This window comes from Arachis stenosperma, chromosome 2, assembly GCF_014773155.1.
Source record: "Arachis stenosperma cultivar V10309 chromosome 2, arast.V10309.gnm1.PFL2, whole genome shotgun sequence".
Classification (NCBI taxonomy): domain Eukaryota; kingdom Viridiplantae; phylum Streptophyta; class Magnoliopsida; order Fabales; family Fabaceae; genus Arachis; species Arachis stenosperma.
In genome coordinates, this window is record NC_080378.1 from 67,721,873 (window position 1) to 67,732,836 (window position 10,964).

Below are 10,964 nucleotides of genomic sequence, written 5' to 3' on the forward strand. Positions count from 1 at the left end.
ATTTACATCTCTTTTGTAATTGTAGCATGCATAGAAAACTAGCTTGCCATGAACATTGAGTTGCTATTCTTCTTACCTTGGATTGTCAATCTTTATTGCATGATTCTTTTCTTGCTTGGGGACAAGCAAGATTTAAGTTTGGTGTTGTGATGACATGTCATCATATACCCATTTTCTATGCTTTTTCATACAAGAAATTGATGATTTGTGCTTAAATATTGAATGCTTTTTGTACTTAAATGATATATTTCCTTGATCTTTTAATTTTATAAATCTTGTAGGAAATAAGAAGAAAAAGAAGCAAAGAAGCACAAAAAAAGGAGAAAAAAAGAGCCTTGGGGTACATTTTGAAGTTGGGTACACTTTGGAGCCTTAGGCCACGCTTTTAAAAGCGTGGCCCATGACCAAATCAAGAGAGGAAGCAGCCAGCACGCACACGATCCTGCCCTTGCCAAGGGCAGGGCAGAATTGTGATGCAAAATATGGTTGGAAGCAAGAATTTTCGCTAAGTTAAAATCTGGCCGCACACAGCATGACCATGCCTACTTCAAAGGGCTATAACTTGAGCTACAGACGTCCAATTGATGTGCTTCCAGTTGCGTTGGAAAGCTGACATTCAGAGCTTTCCAACGATATATAACAATCCATATTTGGCGCACAATTGAGGCAGGAACGAGAGGCATCTTTAAGGGCCAAAAACAAGCGAAAATAAACAAAAATGCTTCCATCAAGGTTCGAAGAGGGAGACGCACGGTCAAGGAAGTGGTGCGCGCACAAGACACACCAAGGCAACATTGCCCTACCCTCCACAAGGGCAGGGCAGCATCCCATGCACCAAGGAAAATTTCTGGCGCACCAATTTCTAAATCTGGCGCACCAATTCTGGATTCTGGCAGCACCATGGCACGTTCTGGCAGCACCAACTTTTCCTGCCCTGCCCTTGGCGCGGGCAGGGCAGCATTTCATGCACCATGGCCGCACCAGGCTCGAACAAGGCTGCACCAACACGCACCAATTGCTAGCACCAAGCATCAATTTTCTGCCCTGCCCTCCACAAGGGCAGGGCAGCCTCCTGGAAGCAATTTTCCTTCATGGGCCAAAATCAACTAAAATTCTATTTTAATTCAATTCCTCTCCAAATTGAATCAAGGCCAACCAAACCCATTTCTCCTCAAATCCAAAGCAAGAAAAAGCCCACATCATCACTCAAAGGCACATGGATCAATTAGATTAGGATTTTCATTTTAATTGTAATTTGTTTTAATTTTCACTTTGTAAAGCCTATATAAAGGCATCAATTCCATCTCACTAAGGGAGCTCGAATGAAAAAAAAAAGGCTTGCCCCATTAGAGAGCTCTCTCTTTAGTCTTTCTCTTGTTTTGAAATTTTGGATTGAGGTTGGAGGAATTCTGTTCCAATCTTTGATCTGAAATCCATGCTTTGTTCTTCTGCATAATTGAATTCTACTTTCTGTTCATTTCTTCTTCTTCTACAATTTCTGCAACTTGCTCTCCTTTATTTCTTTTGCAATTGTTGCTGTTGGATCAAGGAAGGGAGTGAGATCTAGACTTGTTTTCTAGTCTCTTTGATTCCTTGAGATCCTCAATTTTATTTTGAAATTGAGTTGAATTCTTGGCTGCTCTTCTATTTTCACTGTTCCATTGGCTTTCAAGTAACTTTCAAGCAATTTAACTCTTCTGCACTTATTCTTCATTTTACATTTCTGTTCATGATCCCAAATTACTTTCCTGCAAGTTAATCTCTAGGCAATTGTTCTACGCTTTGCTTTACTGCTCTCTTTAAATTTCCTGCACATTTACATTTTCTGCAATTTAAATTTCCAATTGCTTAATCTATTGCTTTCATTTAATTTCCAGCACCCAACCCCCCTTTACTTTTCATGCAATTTATAATTCTTGTCATTTAAGATTCTTGCAATTTTACTTTCTTGTTCTTTAAGTTACTTGCAATTTTACTTTCTGCACTTTAATTTTCCTTGCTATTTACTTTCTGTTGGTTACACTTCATCCAAATTCACTTCAATGTTAGCTTGACTAAACTAATCACCCACTAAAATTGCTTGATCCATCAATCCCTGTGGGATCGACCTCACTCTAAGTGAGTTATTATTACTTGATGCGACCCGGTACACTTGCCGGTTGGATTTGTGTGTTGGAAATTCATTTTTCCACAAAAACACCATCAATCATCACATTCATCACATTCATTCTGTTTTTGCTTTTTCAATTGATTTTGTGACTTTCCATGATCATCAACCTATAGAGAACATAAAATAACAAAAGAAAATAGATTAAATATAACATTGGGTTACCTCCCAACAAGCGCTTCTTTAATGTCAGTAGCTTGACAAAGGGCTCTCATGGAGCCTCACGGATACTCAGAGCAATGTTGGAACCTCCCAACACCCAACTTAGAGTTTGAATGTGGGGGTTCAACACCAAACTTAAAAGTTGGTTGTGGCCTTCCAACACCAAACTTAGAGTTTGACTGTGGGGGCTCTGTTTGACTCTGTTTTGAGAGAAGCTTTTCATGCTTTCTCTCCATGGTTACAGAGGGATATCCTTGAGCCTTAAACACAAAGGATTCTTCATTCACTTGAATGATCAATTCTCCTCTGCCACATCAATCACAACCTTTGTTGTGGCTAGGAAGGGTCTGCCAAGGATGATGGATTCATCCATGCACTTCCCAGTCTCTAGGACTATGAAATCAGCAGGGATGTAATGGTCTTCAATCTTTACCAGAACATCCTCTACAAGCCCATAAGCTTGTTTTCTTGAATTGTCTGCCATCTCTAGTGTGATTCTTGCAGCTTGCACCTCAAAGATCCCTAGCTTCTCCATTATAGAGAGAGGCATGAGGTTTATACTTGACCCCAAGTCACACAGAGCCTTCTTAAAGGTCATGGTGCCTATGGTACAAGGTATTGAAAACTTCCCAGGATCTTGTCTCTTTTGAGGTAATTTCTGCCTAGACAAGTCATCCAGTTCTTTGGTGAGCAAAGGGGGTTCATTCTCCCAAGTCTCATTACCAAATAACTTGTCATTTAGCTTCATGATTGCTCCAAGGTATTTAGCAACTTGCTCTTCAGTGACATACTCATCCTCTTCAGAGGAAGAATACTCATCAGAGCTCATGAATGGCAGAAGTAAATCCAATGGAATCTCTATGGTCTCAGTGTGAGCCTCAGATTCCCATGATTCCTCATTAGGGAACTCATTGGAGGCCAGTGGGCGTCCATTGAGGTCTTCCTCAGTGGCGTTCACTGCCTCTTCCTCCTCTCTAAGTTCGGCCATGTTGATGGCCTTGCACTCTCCTTTTGGATTTTCTTCTGTATTGCTTGGAAGAGTACTAGGAGGGAGTTCAGTAATTTTCTTGCTCAGCTGTCCCACTTGTGCCTCCAAGTTTCTAATGGAGGACCTTGTTTCAGTCATGAAACTTTGAGTGGTTTTGATTAGATCAGAGACCATGGTTGCTAAGTCAGAGTGGCTCTGCTTAGAATTCTCTGTCTGTTGCTGAGAAGATGATGGAAAAGGCTTGCCATTGCTAAACCTGTTTCTTCCACCATTATTGTTGTTGAAACCTTGTTGAGGTCTCTGTTGATCCTTCCATGAGAGATTTGGATGATTTCTCCATGAAGAATTATAGGTGTTTCCATAGGGTTCTCCCATGTAATTCACCTCTTCCATTGAAGGGTTCTCAGGATCATAAGCTTCTTCTTCAGATGAAGCATCCTTAGTACTGCCTGGTGCAGCTTGCATTCCAAACAGACTTTGAGAAATCAAATTGACTTGCTGAGTCAATATTTTGTTCTGAGCCAATATGGCATTCAGAGTATCAATCTCAAGAACTCCTTTCTTCTGATTCATCCCATTGTTCACAGGATTCCTTTCAGAAGTGTACATGAATTGGTTATTTACGACCATTTCAATTAGTTCTTGAGCTTCTGTAGGCGTCTTCTTCAGATGAAGAGATTCTCTAGCAGAGCTATCCAAAGACATCTTGGACAGTTCAGACAGACCATCATAGAAGATACCTGTTCATACCCTGGGTCAAAGCTGTCCGACCCGGGATGTTTAGCAAGCCGACCGACCTCTTCAGGCCAAATGCCCGACCTCTTCAGGCCAAATGCCCGACCTCTTCTCAAAGAGCTCGGCCAAATATCCGACCTCTTCTCAAAGAGCTCGGCCAAATATCCGACCTCTTCTTAAAGAGCTCGGCCAATATCCGACCTCTTCTTAAAGAGCTCGGCCAATATCCGACCTCTTCTCAAAGAGCTCGGCCAACTCGCCAAAGGAGCCCAAAGCAGGCCCAAAACGAAGGAACATAGCCCAATCTAAAGGCGGCTAAAGCCCAGAAAGATAAAGGCGGTTCCCTTGAAGATAAGATGACCTCACTTAAAGATAAGATAAGATAACTAACTTATCCTATCCACAGGAGGCCACATCTCACCATTATAAATACACTGGAGCACCCAGGTATAACTCATACTCTGATTCCACATAAAACCTGTTTAATACCCATGCTAACTTAAGCATCGGAGTCTCTTGCAGGTACCCCCCACCCTCCGGTGACGAAGGATCAGCAGTGCAACCAGTCCAACAAGTCGGACGCAACAGCTCCGACCAGTACAGAAGATCTCGTCCGAGATCGACCTACAGTTTCAGGTAACCCTCGGAACATTGGCGCCGTTGCCGGGGAACCTGGAAGTCATCCCATCACCATGGCGGACAACCATGACAACGACCACGATTCAGATCTAGAAGATAGAATGCCGCACAAGAATGCGGACACTACACCAAAAGATACTCCGCAACCTAACAAAAACAACGATTCACCAACTGTGGGATCCATGAAGGCACTTCAAGATCGCTTAAAGCAACTCGAAAAAGAGGCGGAGCATCAACAAGAAGCTGAGAGGATCTAGAAAGAGAGGTAAGGCGACATCGAGAGCTAGAGAACAAGCTCCTAAAGCTTGAGGCTGATCTCAAAGCCAAGCACGCCCCAAGTCTATTAGGAATCAAACAAGGAGATCGGAAAAGTCTCCACAGCTACATGGAAAGATTCAACAAAGCATGCCTTGACATACAAAGTCTTCCAACAGAAGCGGCCATCATAGAACTCATCAATGGCCTAAGAGAAGGACCTTTCAGCCACTCAATATCCAAGAAGCACCCAACATCCCTGAACGAGATACAGGAACGGGCAGAGAAATACATCAACATGGAGGAAAACTCTCGACTAGGAGAGACCTCAAAAACCGAATTCTCCTAACCCACCACGGGAAAAGGATAAAGAGTCCAAGAAAAGAGAAGATCAATCGGAGAAGATCCCACCCCCTCGCCCAATCAAAAGCAAAAAGGAGAAAGAGGTCGGACGAGTTGAAGGTCCACCTCACACTGAAGATGTCGGGCGAGTTTAAGCTCCACCTCACACCAAAGAGGTCGGACAAGTTGAAGGTCCACCTCACACCGAAGATGTCGGGCGAATTGAAGGTCCACCTCACACCAAAGAGGTCGGACAAGTTGAAGGTCCACCTCACAACCAAGAGATCGGACGAGTTGAAGGTCCACCTCATACCAAAGAGGTCGAACGAGTTTAAGCTCCACCTCACACCAAAGAGGTCGGACAAGTTGAAGGTCCACCTCACACTGAAGATGTCGGGCGAGTTTAAGCTCCACCTCACACCAAAGAGGTCGGACAAGTTGAAGGTCCATCTCACACCGAAGATGTCGGGCGAATTGAAGCTCCACCTCACACCAAAGAGGTCAGACAAGTTGAAGGTCCACCTCACACCGAAGATGTCGGGCGAATTGAAGGTCCACCTCACACCAAAGAGGTCGGACAAGTTGAAGGTCCACCTCACAACCAAGAGATCGGACGAGTTGAAGGTCCACCTCATACCAAAGAGGTCGAACGAGTTTAAGCTCCACCTCACACCAAAGAGGTCGGACAAGTTGAAGGTCCACCTCACACCGAAGATGTCGGGCGAATTGAAGGTCCACCTCACACCAAAGAGGTCGGACAAGTTGAAGGTCCACCTCACAACCAAGAGGTCGGACGAGTTGAAGGTCCACCACATACCAAAGAGGTCGAACGAGTTAAACATCTACCTCACACCAAAGAGGTCGGACGAGTTGAACGTCCACCTCACACCAAGGAGGTCGGACGAGTTGAAAAGGACAACGGAGTACGAACAAGCCTTCCGAGATTTCAAAATTCTTGGGGCAACCACCCATCCTTTCCAGACCACGGGAAAGTGAAGAACTCATTACACCTCGCAGTGGGAAGTCAGGCAATAGCCTCAGCACTAGTCAGAGAAGATGAAAGTGGGCAACAACCCGTCTACTTCATCAGCAAAGCTCTACAAGGGACCGAACTAAACCATCAACAGATAGAAAAAGTTTGCCTACACCCTCATACTCACCTCTCGATGACTCCACCCATACTCTCAAGCTCACACTATCAGAGTTCGGACCAACCAGCCCGTAAAAGGCATCCTACAGAAAACAAACTTAGCCGGAAGAATCCTACAGAGGATAGCTCAGATAATTTGGGGGACCCTGGACAAAACCAGAGAACATCTCGGGCAATTCGGGGACCCTGGACAAAAATTGAAAACAGCTCGGACAAATTCAGGGATATGAGGTCTGACACATACCTCGGGAGCAGAACGCCCGAGCTGATGCACTTTCAAAACCAGCCAGCACCAACAGCTCGGACAATTCAGGGATATGAGGTCCAAACACATACCTCGGGAGCAGAACGCCCGAGCTGATGCATTTTTTAGCCAACACCAAACCAGGGGGCAATAACAGAAGCCTCATCCAGGCTACATTACAAAGACCACAACAAAGTCAATCTTGAAGGCGGTATAAGGGATGTACTCAGGGTCATCCAGCCAAATCAGGAATGCCGTCCGGGATCTTAATATATATCTCAAAGACATAGGTCAACTATGGGGTTACTACCAAACACTCGGGCAAATAAGGAAACAACTCGGACAAAAACAGCAAAACATCAAGTGACAGACGTGGCAGTAAAAGGGAAACCCCAGGATTCACACAAAAGTCCAGGGGCACCCTTTGAGGCAACAACAGAGTAAAACCCAAATACAAAGTCAAAGCTTTACATCAAAAAGTATGCCAACTTCCACATCGCCCCACCAGAGGAGCTCATTAGTGCAACATCACCTTGGCCATTCGCAAAGAGGGGACTCGACCTCCTCGGACTATTTCCCCAAGGATCGGGACAAGTCAAGTTCCTCATTGTAGAGGTGGATTACTTCACAAAATGGATTGAGGCAGAGCCCCTAGTTAATGCCACTGTTCAAAGAAGAAATTCTTGTACAGAAACATTATTAAAAGCACCAATTCACATCCGTAGAACACCCACAGGATAGTGGACAAGCAGAAGCTGCCAAACAAAGTCATACTAGCTGGGTTAAAACGACACAAAAGGAGCTTGGGCTGAAAAGCTCCCACAAATCCAAAATGATATCGGAACAACTCGACTTAGAGAAGGAAAGCTAGCATCCAACAGGAAAGGACCATACCAAGTTGTTTAGAAGAACTGGGGAAAGGTTGCTACAGACTGTCCGAACTCGAAGGGCAAGAGCTACCAAGGTCATGGCATGCCTGCAAACTAAAAAGGGCGCCAGGCCGAGATCCAAAAAGATTGCCCGACCTAGAAAGGTAAGTACTAACATATACACACTCTTATCTTTATATTATTGTTCAAAAGATTGCAGATTCCCTAAAAAAGTTTCCTATCAAGACGCCCGACTACGGCAGGTCGGCAAGGTGAAACACCAAAATCATCGCCCGATCACGACAAAGTCGGCAAGATGAAAACCAAACTCATCGTCCGATTACAAAGCGACAAGTCGGCAAGGTGAAAACCAACTTCACCGCCCGACCACGATGAAAACCGAATTCATCATTCGACTACGGCAGGTCGGCAAGGTGAAACACCAAATCATCGCCCGATCACGACAAAGTCGGCAAGATGAAAACCAAACTCATCGTCCGATTACAAAGCGACAAGTCGGCAAGGTGAAAACCAACTTCACCGCCCGACCACGATGAAAACCGAATTCATCATTCGATTTCGACAAGGTCGGCGAGGTGAAACACCAAAATCATCGCCCGATCACGACAAAATCGGCAAAGATGAACCTACAATAATAAAGTTATAGAAGTAATCCCTGAAAGAGACCTAACAAAGGTCCAAGAAAGAGGGTTACGAAATAACTTAGAAGAGATCGACATAAAGAAGTCGGTCTCCTACAACGGACAAGTTATAAAAGTAATCCCTGAAAGAGATCTGACAAAGGTCCAAGAAAGAGGATTACGAAATAACTTAGAAGAGATCGACATGACGAAGTCGGTCTCCTACAATAATAAAGTTATAGAAGTAATCCCTGAAAGAGATCTGACAAAGGTCCAAGAAAGAGGATTACGAAATAACTTAGAAGAGATCGACATGACGAAGTCGGTCTCCTACAATAATAAAGTTATAGAAGTAATCCCTGAAAGAGATCTGACAAAGGTCCAAGAAAGAGGATTACGAAATAACTTAGAAGAGATCAACATGACGAAGTCGGTCTCCTACAATAATAAAGTTATAGAAGTAATCCCTGAAAGAGATCTGACAAAGGTCCAAGAAAGAGGATTACGAAATAACTTAGAAGAGATCGACATGACGAAGTCGGTCTCCTACAATAATAAAGTTATAGAAGTAATCCCTGAAAGAGACCTGACAAAGGTCCAAGAAAGAGGGTTACGAAATAACTTAGAAGAGATCGACATAAAGAAGTCGGTCTCCTACAACGGACAAGTTATAAAAGTAATCCCTGAAAGAGATCTGACAAAGGTCCAAGAAAGAGGATTACAAAAATAACTTGGAGAAGGGACTGACATAAAGAAGTCGTCCCATAAACAAAAAGTTATAAAAAGTAATCCCTGAAAGAGACCTAACAGAGGTCCAATAAAGAGGATTACTAGAAATAACTTAGAAGCGACCGACATGAAGAAGTCGGCCCAAAGCTACAGCTTGGAACAACAAAAAATGTGTGCTAAAAAATACGAAGTCTTGGAAAAAGACACTTCTTAAAAGGCAAAAGCACAAATCAAAGACGGAGCTAAAAAGTCATCCAAAACAAACCATAAAGAGGTTCCCCATCGGAACACTACCTAAAAAAGTTGTTGGATTATGACTAAAAAGCCCGAACAGCAAAGACAAACAAGTCGGAAGAAGGCTGAAGAGTCCCCTCAACAAAGTAAAAAGGGGCAATATCAGACTCGCACAAAAGAGAAACTATTCAAAGACCGACCAAAGTCAGGACGCTTGAGCACGACTTCCCCAAAGAGATCGAAACTCTGAAAGCACAGTCTCACGGAAAAGTCCGAACTCAAGCAGGGGCAAAGTAATACAGGTCGACGTCAGTAAAGAAGAGGTGCAAGCATGATCTCAAAAAAGAACAAAGCCATAAAGGTTCGAAAACAACCTAAGGCTCAAATGTGCTCAGCCAAAAAGGATACAACTCCACTCAAAGAAGGCACAATCTCAAACAGGGCTACGAACGTCATCCGAGACTATCTACATAAAGAACACTAAAAAAGTCATTGGAGAAATCACTAAAAGTCCGGATATCAAGCTGCAAGGACAACTTCGCCAAAGCAGAGGGTTGTCGACACAAACTTAAAGCAAGGCGTGATCCAGAAAGCAAAGGTAGAAAACCCACGCTACCACTCAAAAGAGGTTGGACTGTGAAGAACCAAACCTCTAGAAAATCTACAAAGATTGCAAAGCAATGAAGAAACAAGCCAGACAGATGCTTGAGCACGATTTCCAAAGAGATTGAAGCTCTGAAAAAGCATGATCTCATGGAAAGGATCGAACTCAAGCAGGGGCACTGTTCATACCCTGGGTCAAAGCTGTCCGACCCGGGATGTTTAGCAAGCCGACCGACCTCTTCAGGCCAAATGCCCGACCTCTTCAGGCCAAATGCCCGACCTCTTCTCAAAGAGCTCGGCCAAATATCCGACCTCTTCTCAAAGAGCTCGGCCAAATATCCGACCTCTTCTTAAAGAGCTCGGCCAATATCCGACCTCTTCTTAAAGAGCTCGGCCAATATCCGACCTCTTCTCAAAGAGCTCGGCCAACTCGCCAAAGGAGCCCAAAGCAGGCCCAAAACGAAGGAACATAGCCCAATCTAAAGGCGGCTAAAGCCCAGAAAGATAAAGGCGGTTCCCTTGAAGATAAGATGACCTCACTTAAAGATAAGATAAGATAACTAACTTATCCTATCCACAGGAGGCCACATCTCACCATTATAAATACACTGGAGCACCCAGGTATAACTCATACTCTGATTCCACATAAAACCTGTTTAATACCCATGCTAACTTAAGCATCGGAGTCTCTTGCAGGTACCCCCCACCCTCCGGTGACGAAGGATCAGCAGTGCAACCAGTCCAACAAGTCGGACGCAACAGCTCCGACCAGTACAGAAGATCTCGTCCGAGATCGACCTACAGTTTCAGGTAACCCTCGGAACAATACCTATGATGCTCCATTCAGAAAGCATGTCAGAAGGACACTTTCTGATCAATTGTTTGTATCTTTCCCAAGCTTCATAGAGGGATTCACCTTCCTTCTGTCTGAAGGTTTGGACTTCCACTCTAAGCTTACTCAATTTTTGAGGTGGAAAGAACTTTGCCAAGAAGGCATTGACTAGCTTTTTCCAAGAGTTCAGGCTTTCTTTAGGTTGTGAGTCCAACCATATTCTAGCTCTGTCTCTTACAGCAAAAGGGAATAGCATAAGTCTATAGACCTCAGGGTCAACCCCATTAGTCTTGACAGTGTTACAGATTTGCAAGAATTCAGCTAAAAACTGATGAGGATCTTCCAATGGAAGTCCATGAAACTTGCAATTCTGT

The 10,964-nt window shown here is 44.0% G+C and overlaps 1 non-coding gene across 1 annotated transcript; it reads left to right on the forward strand.

Moving 5' to 3' along the window:
• The first annotated feature begins 10,606 nt into the window (after nucleotides 1-10,606).
• LOC130964083 (small nucleolar RNA R71) lies at nucleotides 10,607-10,714 on the forward strand. Its single transcript, XR_009080193.1, has one exon. It is a non-coding gene; the product is annotated as a small nucleolar RNA R71 (small nucleolar RNA).
• Nucleotides 10,715-10,964: the final 250 nt, after the last annotated feature.